Source organism: Anas acuta, chromosome 4 (assembly GCF_963932015.1).
Source record: "Anas acuta chromosome 4, bAnaAcu1.1, whole genome shotgun sequence".
In the NCBI taxonomy this organism is placed as follows: Eukaryota; Metazoa; Chordata; class Aves; order Anseriformes; family Anatidae; genus Anas; species Anas acuta.
The window spans coordinates 31,008,787-31,021,525 of record NC_088982.1 but is presented as its reverse complement, the minus strand read 5'-3'; the positions used below and the strand labels follow the sequence as shown (position 1 = coordinate 31,021,525).

Sequence of the window (12,739 nt, the reverse complement as noted above, 5' to 3'; positions counted from 1 at the left end):
AGATCCTCAAGCTTGCTGTGTAAGAACGCCGTCCAAACAATGAATGCAAACACGGCAGGTCATAAAGTAAAGGAAGGGTATTTTTACAGGCATAAAGGTGGGAAGAGAAAAGGCCATGTTCCGTGGGGCTGAATTAATAGCACTGCATATCTGGAACTGCTGACCTAAGCAAAGTGTAGATCCATGAGATGGTGCCATCCTTCCCAGCCAATCTCCCTTGAGACAGATCTTGCCTTTCCATCGCTGCTGCCTCAAATTAATTTGCAGTTTCAAAGCCAATTGCAGTTCAGCCAAAGACAGAACCCTGTGTGAACGCTTCCAAACTAATTTGGAATAGCCATCTACAAGGTCAGTCGGGAAATCAGTTACACCAATGAGGCTGTGAGGGTCAGTCACGGGCCAGCCTTACAGCTAGAAAGTACTGCAGGAGTTCTGAGTAACTCAGCATTTCCCCTGTCACTGCTCTAAAATGAGAGGCAACAATCAGAACCACCGGAGTGGCAAGTTTGGCCTACATCATCGTCACACCCTTGCAAAATAAGGGAATAATATCCTGTCAGCTTTCTTTTATCTACAGGAAACAGAAGCAGTAAAGTCTTGAGAGCTGAGTCAATCTGTAAGTGTAAGGCAGTGATAGTAATAGAACCCAGATATCTTCCCACTCTCTCTTCCGTGCTGTCACCACAAACCCACCCTAATCACAAGCACACTGCGTGATGACAGATGATCTGCAGTTCATTCTGCCTCTAAAAGTCCCCTCGTTAGCATCCTGAAAACCTGAAATAGCTCTAGACCCATAATTCCAGGTTTAGCCATTTCTCTTCATGCTTCTATCCAAAATTTAATAGACAACATGTGCAAGACAGCGATCAAGAGCTGTTCTAGTATGTACCCTCCACTCGAAGGAACCTTCACCTGCAGCTCTGTCCTGGTTTCAGTTAGAACAGAATTAATTTTCTTCCTAGTAGCTGGTGGAATGCTGTGTTTTGGCTTAGGATGAGAAGAGTGCTGATAACACCCCGATGCTTTAATTGTTGCAGAGCAGTGCTTATACTAAGCCAAGGACATCTCAGCCTTTTGCTCTGTCCTGCCAACGGGCAGGCTGGGGGTGCAGTAAGAGCTGGGAGGGGACAGACCCAGGACAGGTGACCCAAACTAGCCAAAGGGGTATTCCATACCATCTGACATCATGCTAAACAATATATAGGGGTGGCTAGCCGGGGGGGAGGGGACTGGACTGCTTGGGGTTAGGCTGGGCATCGGTCAGCGAGTGGTGAGCAATTGCATTGTGCATCACTTGTTTGTACATATTATTATTACTTTCCTATTATCACCATTGTATTATTATTATTATTATTGTTATTATTATTTTTGTTATTATTATTTTCCTGTCTTATTAAACTGTCTTTATCTCAACTCACGGGCTTCACTTTCCATTTCTCTCCCCCGTCCCAGAGAGGGAGTGGGGAGGGTGAGCGAACGGCTGCGTGGTGTTTAGCTGCCAGCCAGGTTAAACCACGACAAGCTCCGAAGCCATCAGGTTAGCTTCCTCTCTTCAGAGTCTATTCCCCTCAACTCTACCTCTGCAGCTTTGACTTGTACTACATCCCTCTCGCTTTCTCCGTAGTTCAGTTTTGTGCAGAAGGCATTGTTCCTTCTCCTTTCGGACACACCTTTTTCCCTTTCTCAAGATACTCATTTCTATATTTTCAGTTCTCTTTTCTTCAATGGTCTGTCCTATCCTAGGTCACTGGCTATTACACTACTACCAGTGACGTGGTACTACAAGATGTTTCATTAAATGGCTTACAAAACATGTTACATGATGCAGTAAGAGCAGGAATCAGCTTCTGGGCTGTCTCCAATTTAGGCATCCACCTTGGAATAAGCTTCGTTCAGAGATTCATACATCTCTGCTGTCTACAAAGGGGGCCAAAAAGTCTGGCTATGGCTTACACATCTATATGCAGAGACCTAAGTTCATATGCCTTCAGCTACAAACTGTATCCCATGTAGCATCCTAAACACTGGCTAACAGATCTCAGATCACAACTATGAGCAGTAAACAGATCAGTAAATGCGTACAATTCTCCAGCAAGTTCGACAGAGATCTGGCCTTGGTCTGTAGTATTTAGACGCCAAAGAAACCCAAGGAAGCACAGGGCTATGTTTTAGTAAAACTTGCAAACAGGACAATGTGGACTCCCATCACTGGCAAAAATTTTCAAGATTATATGGCTTCCTAAAGAAAATAACTAATTTCCACATGTCCTACAGCCCACAGACTAGATTACAGTCTTTCTAGCTTTATAATACACAAAGACCTTTTTTCTTTTCTGAGTTTCTTCCTTATGTCCCCCTTTTCAAAAAGCCCCTCTTCAAAAACCCTCAGTGCAGCAGCCATTACCTTCACCTGCTCCTACAGTGACTTTTAGGAGACTGTATTTATTCCTTCCCTGTCTTAGCACATGTCCTGCCTATTCTGGTTACACAACTTTAATAATCTCAGTTAGAGAACTCTTACTGCAGCAACATCCTCTGCAATTTTTTTCCCTTCCCACCACTCTATTAGGAAGCTCCGAAAGCCCTCTCACACCTGACACTCACGGTCACCAACAGGCTGTACACAAAAACACTTGGCACACTGACAAACTGAACTCAAGCAGACTTCACATTGTGCTTCCTCATCAAAAGAACGGGCTAAACTCATTCCCTTCTGCAGTCACACTACCCTATATATGATGGGATCTCTTCCAAGTCTTTCTGTGTTGCCTCTACCTTCAATTTGCACCCAAGTCACTAACACTCAGGAATTAGATGTGATGACTTACATGCCTGCCTGTTAGACAAATGGATTATTCCTTAGGAATACTTGGTTTTCTGCAGCAGATATGAGTCAACTGCAGTTATTAGTGAATCTGAGGTGTTCTGCTCTCAAGCATCATACAACTATGAGTACGTTCCATAGCAAACTGCTTAACACAAACAATTGTATTGCTGTGGAAGTAGGCTTATGTCCTGAAAAACATATAGATAAAATACCCATGCAACAGCACTGTTATGCAGGGGTCCTGCCCTCCATCAGGAGTTCCCACTGCTCTGCATGGGGTTCAGTGTCCTCACCTCTACTGGTCTTGGGTCAGCCTGTCACTCGATGGCTGATGCTGTCTTGTGCCACTGTTTGATGCTGCATACCTGTATCAGCCCCCTCGCTGCTCCACAGTCAAGCCCCACACTGTGTCCCATACTGAAAGGCCACATTTAACTGACCTGCTGAGAGAAAGCTGATCTACTCATGCTGCTGAATTGCACAAATTAGCAGTGTGCAAATTACTTAGGGAATTCCAATAGTAACAGTGCAATTAAAGCACTACGATACCTGAATTTCTTTAAGAGCTGCACATTCCCTGTGGCTTCTGTGTTCCAGCATTAGCAATGAGTTCTAAACGATTTGTTCAAGGATGCAAACACAGCAAGATCCAACCAAGCAGTCAATCAAATCAGAGCCAGTCATCTTAGACAAAAAAAGTGATGGGGAAAGTTCACGTGCTTCAGAAAAACAAAGCTTTCAACCTTGATTCAGTACGTACCCTGAAGTTTCACAAAACCTCCTATCAGGATTTTAGCTTTGAAGGATGGGCTTATCTCGGAGCAAATTTCTCCATCACATAATGCAAAACACTGAATTCCATCCAGGGACCTGCATTTATCGTGACACCTGCATTTTGTTTTGGCACCATTCTGCAACTAGCAGGGACCAGCAACTTTTAAACTATGCACCTAGCTTTCTAGTATGCTTTAGTCATGACTTGAACTGCAGAACACTTATACAGCAAGAAGTATTGCTGAATTCTCTGTCACGATGACCAACTCTGCACTTACCTCCTCCCCAGTAATCACAAGTTTGTTCAAACTCCCAGCTCCATAAAACATACAGAAAAAGAACTGAAATAGAAGCCTGTTTATTTCCTACTTAACTTTGAACAGTCCTTCAACTAAAAGCAAGAGCCAGGCTCTAGGTGGGTACAAACAGCATCAAAATCCAGGGCACCAGTAACTTTTATGTGCAGAAAAGAACAGGCAACTTGCTTTTGATTCAGCAAGTTTCTTTTCTTCCGGATGATGAGCCCTCGAAAGATTCAGGTAACTATGTGCTGTTTGCAAGATGCACTCATCTTTCTGAGCACTGCACATTACAGGCTGCACGTTCTTGTACAGAATGCAGGATACACTTTCCCATATAGGTCTACCTTTGGCTTGGGTACAGGCAGTTTATTTGCAATGGCAAGGTTAGCAAAGAATTGCATAGATAGTTCACATTGGTCAGGAAAAGGTGAGAGGAAACCATTTCAAACCAGCCATTTTCCACTATGCCTTTAATGTAAAGTTAATTGTGAACTGCAGATATGCTTAAGACAGTTTTCAGCTGGTAATCCTCTCCAGAAGGACTTTTCACAATTATTATTTCTGACAGTTTGTTACTCATCCATAATATGCTGCTTTTCTGTTCATAATGCTTCTCACTTCAGACTGACTTATTTCACAGCCAGAAAGCCAGTGTCATGAAGAAACACAGTGCATCCAACACTGACCGTGAAGAGCTCATCTGAGAAAGATGACTGAGATAACTTCCTCTTGTGGTTCTCGGAGCTATTAGTATTTCTGTTCTCCAAAACTAAGGGCTCTGGGACAAATTCATTGTCAGTAGCAGTCTATGCTCCTGCAGAAGCACAGGACTACTCCTGAGGAGATGATCTCCAAGACCTGCACTACCAAGCAAGCAGAAGCCTTGTTCATGTTCCCTGTGGCTTAGCTCTATCATCTGAAAGGAGTTCGCTGCTTCAGCTTTGTCAGTGGCTGAAATTGGTGTAAGGCTCCAGAGGAATCGCACTACAGCTCAGATCCTGAGCCAGGGCCCAGTTTAAGCAGCAAAGCTTGACCTTAGACCATGGAGTGTCAGGAAGGCATCTATCCCCTCGAACCCAGGATAGTGCTGGAAGAAGAAAACCCAGTCTCTCCACAGCTGTTCCTTGCATGGAAACAGGAAGGACGAGAGGGAGAAGAAATCAATCATCACTCCTTCAAAGCGGCTTTCAAAGCCTTTTCCAGCACACACCCCTCCTCCTAGCCTGCAGATCACAAGGAACCAGGGATCCTGCTGAAGTCACACATCCCCCCCATTCAGTGACCGGCAACACATATAATGCTGTCTGCTAGTCCTCCAAAACCCACCTCCTGATGCTCTCGCACACGGTGTTTCAGCCTCATCCTAGAGTCAGCAATCACCCCCTGAAAAGAGCAAAGGAATCCCCTGAGGCTACATCTTACTTTGTACTGGGAAATTCCCATTCCAGTTTTCTCCCCTGAGCAACTTCCAACACCTTCACATGCAAGGAATAGCCAGATCAGTGCCTAGTAGGGGGTTCTTCAAAGTCATATAGCTTAATCCATTTGTGCTATAATTAAATCAACTCCAAATGCAATTCATCAAGAAAACAAACTTTGAGTGAAATTCTACTCATCTTCCATCATTACTGACACATGGCAATGCTTAAAAGCTGGAGGAACAAAAAGCAAGAAGTCTTCTCTTATTATTCTGGCATCTAATAACCACTTTTGTAGGTCCCTAAAAAAATGGAAGTTGCAATTTTATTTAAATATTAATCTGAACTGGATTGCTTGGCCTTCCTTGATCATTAAACCAGGTAAACAGCCATGATTTTTTTTTTTAAATGTTTTATAAGCCTAACATACAGATCAATCTTAAGAGTAAACACTTTATACATTTCTTTTCTTTTAAGCTATTTGGTATCATCACATTTAGATGTGCTTTTCAGAACCACCTGGAAATGTATGAAACCTGTCCTTCTCCGGTCTCTGAGAACCCCCCTCTCCTCCCCTCCCCTTGTACAGTAAAATACAACCAGCCTAACAAAGGACCAAGACAGGTGAAGAATTTAAAAGGTATTCCCAACACCTGCACAGCCCCAGGCCTGCTCCAAGGGGAGCTATTGGCCAAGTTCCTATTGCCTTTGGTAACAGCATGTGGCACTACAGGGGGCCTACATTGTGTGGAGTGCATCACCCTAATTTAAGAATATTCAAAAAAAAAAAAAAAAACAGGGGCAGGGAGAGCTTTCTCCATTTTAGTTTTCGATTCCTCACTCAGAGCTTGTAGTAATATACATGTATAACCTTTGCCCAAATATCAACAACTTAAGTAACATCAGGACAAAGCTGCCACTGACTTACAGGGGTCAGAAGCTCACACTGAAAGCAAGCTCCCAAAATAACAGCTGCATGCAACATTTGACCTAGTCAGGGATGGCTACGTTTCACCTAACGTAAAAGGAAAAATGCATTTCCATACTGTGAGGAAACCTAAATTCCCAGAGGACACTGGTAGCATTGAGACAGGAACCAGGAGACCTGCATCTGTGAAAACAATTCCTCCATGCAAGCTCAAAAAACTCATCTGTGTTCCATGAAGAGCAGCCTCTCCAAAAGACACTTGACCTGCTTCCTCAACTCGCTCTCCCTTTTTTGACTTGAACCGTCTTGTATTTAAGAAAAATTTAGGTAGCCTATAAGGAGCAAAGAAAAGAACTGCAGACAGAATTCCACAATCCACTCCTCCACCATCAAGCAACTCAGCACCTGGCATTTATCTCAGCCATCAGCACAGGAGAGTGGCAGGCAGAGCGGCGCTGGGACATCTGACTGACAGCTGGTGCTGTCAAGATAAATTACTTGCCAAGGGCGCGCTGACCTTCTGGCAAACTCCTGCAAGCTGAAGGACTGCACTACCACTGCCCACCCGTCAGCCTTATCCATGGGCAGAAGAACCTTGCTCCCCCTCGATCCGCCTTCTATCTGAAGACATCTGTTCTCAGCAGGAGCCAAGGTAGCGCTCTCACCTTGCAGCAGGCACCTGGGAGTCTGCACGGCACTTCAGGAATGCTTTGTTTCTTGCGCGGACACAACAATCATGTTCCAGGATTTCTTGATACATTATATTTTATGTCAGAAGAAATGTTGACTCCCAACAGCCACCAGCAACAGGGCGATGCTTTTGATGGCCATTTTTAGGACCTGTATATCCATTTGTTCTAAGAGTATTTTAAAATATTACCACTAGCTTTATTGCTCATTCATCAAAAACAGTTCTACTGAGCTGTTTTTTCTGCTGTGCCTCTACCTCATATTCACCATGCGGTGCTGCTGCGAGTCCTCTTCTTCTATATGCTAAATGCCACGCTGCATTTGCACAGCCTATTTCACCCTTCCTCTAATTGGAGGACACAAAAGTAAAAAAGTTTTCAAATAGAAATATTTCTATTTGATGATCATAGAGCAGCTCGGGTCTACCCCATGCCTACTTCCAGAAAGTTGAAAGAAACCAAGTTTTTAATCATAATTAGGTCCAATTTATACCACAAAGAAGCGTTTACCAAAAATAACACACTTAAGTGTTCTTATCACATTTCCAGCAGCCAATCCCTTGAAAAAGGCAGAAACAAATAGCTGGCATCATAAATCTTCTGTTGCCACCATTATAATGTATAGGAGCCTGAGCTGCATTTCAGAGGTAATTAGTACCCTGTGTGTCAGTGAGCCAATAATTGCACTCTGTTTGGAAAGCTGTTTGGTGCACGTCTCAGTTTACACAATGAAACACGCTGTATTTTCCCTCAGGTTAAAACCAAGGTTGACATTCTGAGTAAAGGAAACATGCACGGAAAGGCAATGAAGCTTCCTCAGAGGATGCTTGCTATTTCAGAGCTCTAGTTTGGAACAACAGCCTCTGACCTATGGCCAGCCCAGCTTAATTACCCTGTCCCATTAGTCACAAACAGCTGCGCCAGGCCAGCAACGAAGTCAGTCTCACACTGATGTTGGGGACTGCTAACTCGCTCACTGATACTCAGGGGTAGCTGGGCTTCACACAGGCTGCTGCTTAAAAGGCAGCTTTTCATTGTTTAAACAACCACTTGGTTCAGCTCACTGATCTGGCAAAAAACTGGGCCTCACTCCATCGCTGCCTTTTTTTTTTAGAGGAAGAAATTGTTCCTCTTCCTCCTGTAGCTATGCTAGTACTTGCTTGGATCTAAGACATGTGATGGAAGTAACTCCATACGCATAACTCCAGGGTACTTCAAGAGCTTTCACCATGCTGCAAACTGAACAACTATCAACAATTTACATGGCATGAGGTCAGCATATGCCATTTCTCAGCCCTCCTTCCCTTTATCTAATAATAAAAACATGAATAGCATTTTGGACATTCGGTGCTGAATCACTGATTAATAGGTGAAGTTAAAGGTTACCTGCAGCTGGGATGGCTCCAACTGCTGTTGTTCCTGTACTGGGATAACAAGTACTCCTTCAAAAACAGTGGTTTTCTCACTTTCAGGGTCCCCTCTGTTTAAAAGGATTCAGAGAATACAAATACAGAAGCAGAGTGCAGTCCTGAGACAAGCAAAACATAAAAAACACTGGCTGAAAACATCGTGAGCTCTGCTGCTCTCACTTGGTACCCTTGGAGCAAGCAAGTTACTCTTTTCCACATACATGTTCAAAGAACTGACATTTTCCAGTGAAGTTGCTACACTCAGTTTTTGGTCACTGTACAGAGCCTCTCATCTGTATTAATTAGCTGCCCAGCAAGCTCCTTCAAGTAGTAGCTCCTGTTGGAAAATACACTAACTGATAATTCCCAAGACAAGCCTACCAATTGCTAATTAAACTGGAGCACAGACTCTATTTGCAGAGAAGGTTTCCAGGTGATTCAGGAGAAGAAGCCAGCTCTCCTCACATAAATCATCCCTCTGGTTTGTGACTTCCTCCCCTGTATTCCCTGCAAAGACAAGTGCTGGAACTCTTTGCAGCGTGTGCAGGCTTGAAGGGGAAAATGCCCGTCTGACTTCATAGCTCCTTTCCCATCAGAAAAAGGTCCTCTGGGGCAGGAATCTTGATTTATTATCAGTGGCACTGATGACTGTAAGATCCACAAGTCACAATCACCACACACACGTATGTATGGCTATTCATGTAGCACACAAGCCATCTTGTCTTTCCCTAAGGGTGCCGTTTTAATAACTAACCATAACTGGCAATTTGTCACGTCTAACGAGCAGAAAGCCTTCATCAGAGACACTATGGAAACATCAATGCTACTCTGAACCAACTGTATTTTTTTGTTTTGTTTTGTTGTTCAAACACACAAACATTATTTCAGGGAAGATCAAAAATATTTCCAAAGCACAACTCTAAAGACGTCCTGTGAAATCCAAGCACTCACTTGCTGATTGATCACAGTGCTGGGTTTACCTTCTGATTTTACTTTCTTACAGTTCTGTCTCAAGGCTATCCTTAGCCTCAGAATGTCCACGTGTTAGTTAATAGCTCTAATCAAGCAGAAGAATTCCCAAGTAGATGAATTCCCAAGCGTTTGTCAGCACAGATATTTTGCAGAGATAATTGCTCAATAACAATGATTTCCCATCCTTTGAAGAGAGCCATTTCCATGCCAAAAGGTTGAAGCTTTTCAGAAGGACATTAGCACCTCAGCACCTAACAGCTCAGCACAGATTCACAGAATAATTTAGGTTGGAAGGGCCATTAAAGCCCACCTGGTTCCAGCCCCCTGCCAAGGGCAGGTTCTCCTCTCACCAGCCCAGGCTGGCCTTGGGCACTGCCAGGGATGGGGCAACCACAGTGTCTTGGGGCAGCCCGAACCAGGGCCTCACAAAGCACATGGTGGGGAATTTCTTCCTTGCATGAAATGTAGATCTACCTTCTTTTAGTTTAAAACCATTAGTCCTTGTTCTATCACTACATATCATTGCTAAAAGGATCTCCCCAACTTTCCTGTAGGCCCCTTTAGGTACTGGAAGCCTGCTATAAGGTCTTCCTAGAGCCTTCTCTTCTCCAGGCTTTACAACCCCAATTCCCTCAGCCTGTCTTTGTAGGAGAGGTGCTCCAGTCCTCTGAACATCCTCACAGCCTCCTCTGGACTTGTTCTAATGGGTCCCTGTCCTTCTTATACTGGGGGATCCAGTGCTGAATGCAGGTCTCCAGGTGGGGTCTCACAGGAGCAGAGGGGGAGCACCACCTCCCTCCACCAGCTAGTCATTCTCTTTTGATGCAGGCCAGGATACCATTGCCAGCTCCTGATGAGCTTCTCGCCAACCAACATCCCCAAGTCCTCCTCCTCAGGGCAGCTCTCAATCCATTCTCCACCCAGCCCGTATTTGTCCTTAGGGTTGTCCCAGCCCACAAGCAGGACCTTGCAGGTGGCCTTGTTGAACTCCATGAGGTAAGCGCAGCCCATCTCTCAGGCCTGTCAAGGTCCTTCTGGGTGGCATCCCTTCCCTCCAGCATGTCAGCTGCACCACACAGCTTGGTGTCATCTGCAAACTTGCTGATTCATTGACTTAGAGCAATAATAAAAAAAGGGATGGAGGCCTTTTCTGACCAGCCGTGTAAAAAGCACACCACTGTTCCATCCTTACTAATTATGACATGCCTAGTGGATGAGGGAAAGGCTGTGGTCTACCTAGACTTCAGTAAAGCTTTTGACACTGTTTCCCACAGCATTCTCCTGGAGAAACTGGCTGCTCATGGCTTGGAAGGGTGCACATCTCACTGGGTAACAAGCTGGCTGGGTGGCCAGGCCCAAAGAGTCATGTAAATTGAGTTAAATCCAGCTGGAGGACAATCACTAGTGAAGTCCCACAGGGCACAGTACCGGGACCTGTCCTCTTTAATATATTTATCAATGATCTGGATGAGGGGATTGAGTGCATCCTCAGTAAGTTCGCAGATGACACCAAGTTAGGTGCATGTGCTGATCTGCTAGACTGCAGGAAGGCTCTGCAGGAGGACCCGGATAGGTTGGACCGATGGGCTGAAGCCAACAATACGACATTCAACAAGGCCAAGTGCTGGGTCCTGCACTTGGGGCACAACAACCCCAAGCAGAGCTACAGGCTGGGGGAAGAGTGGCTGGAAAGCTGGCCAGTGGGAAGGGAGCTGGGGGGATTTGTTGGTAGCTCACTGAACAGGAGCCAGCAGCGTGCTCAGGTGGCCAAGAAGGCCAATGGCATCCTGGCTTGTATCAGAAACAGTGTGGCCAGCAGGACTAGGGAAGTGGTTGCTCCTCTGTACTTGGCTCTGGGGAGGCTGCACCTTGAGTACTGTGTTCAGTTTGGGGCCCCTCACTACACAAAGGACATTGAGGTGCTGCAGCATGTCCAGAGAAGGGCATCGAAGCTGGTGAGGGGTCTGGAGAACAAGTCTGAAGAGGAGCAGTTGAGGAAACCGTGTTTATTTAGCACAGAGAAAATAAGGCACAGGGGACAACTCTCTACAAGTACCTCAAAGGAGGCTGTAGTAGGTGGGGTCAGTCTCTTTCTCCCAGGCTGAAGAACATGAGAAAAGGGCCTCAAGTTGCACCTGGGGAGTTTTAGGTCCAATATTGGGGAAGAAAAAAGTCTCTACTGAAAGAGTTATGAGGCATTGGAACAGTTTGCCCAGGGAAGTAGTTGAGTCACCATCCCTGTAGGGATTCAACGAAGGCGGAGCTGTGGTGCTTAGGGATATGGTTTACTGGTGGACTGGGTAGTGCTAGTTTAATGGGTGGACTTGATATTAGAGATCTTTTCCAACCAGAATGATTCAATGGTTCTGGGATTAGAAATTGTCATGGTTTTTCAACTACTACATGTTTGGAACCTATATTTCCACACAATTTAGTCTGTGTGAGGTACAGGGCAACAAAGAACAAGACAGCTGGATGGACCTGGGGAGATCCGAGCTCAAGCCTCCATTTTCTCACTTTATCCCGAAGCTGACTGCGTGACAAAGGGAAAACTTCTAGCACATGGAACTCTAAATCAACCTGAAGAAGCTGTACTCCAATATAGCGCAGCAGTCAGCCCTTTTTACAAGGCAGTTTAAGTTAACACTTCAGTGGCATCTGACTTGTAACTTCTTCCCTTACATACCGCACCCTATGCTACCTGGGTCTGTCCGCCTGGAGAAGCAAACTCTAATAGTAGCTAAGCATCTACCACATAAAACTGCAGGGGAAGATTATCTTGCTTTGAAAAATACAAGTCCTTTATAAAGGAGGTGTTTTAGGAGGGCTACGCACCCCTGCATTACCTATCGGGGTCAGTTTCCCCCACCAGCTTGGCTGCCAGTGCAGCCAGTGTCAGCCTAGCCCACGTGCTCCATTTTCTCCAGTCATTTTCAATGCACACAAAGGTAGGTGGCGGCCACAGTGAAGAATCAAAACACACTGCCAGTAGTTGAAGCCAACTATGCCCCCTGAATTATTTTAATAGTGGAGATGAGTAAACAGCAAAGTTCAGGAAAAAAAAAAAAAAAAGGAGCAAGTAAGCATTTCAAGTTTGTTACAAGAGTATGTGAAAGCCAAGTGGTGTGGCTGAGTAGAAAGCACTGGAAGTTACTACCAGCTCCGATGGATTGTCACTGAGGTCCTTGGCTTTGTTTTCCCCCCCAAAAAAAATTGGCATGAATGGTGGGGAAAATGTTAAGGAAACAAAATCTTGGAGAAGTGCATTATTTAAGCAAGCCTCGAGCTGTCAGCATGCCAAACATCAGCTCTGTTTCTAGTAAATAAAATATAAACAGATATTCAGAACTGCCATCTTCCCAGGAAAACTTGGCAGGCACTGGTTTTCTACTGCCCTTCTGGTACTGCTGCCCAAAC

The 12,739-nt window shown here is 44.9% G+C and overlaps 1 protein-coding gene across 1 annotated transcript in view; it reads right to left on the bottom strand.

Moving 5' to 3' along the window:
* The window catches only part of RASGEF1B (RasGEF domain family member 1B), a 134,331-nt gene that overhangs the window by 100,215 nt on the left and 21,377 nt on the right, over positions 1-12,739 (bottom strand). The window lies entirely within an intron of this gene.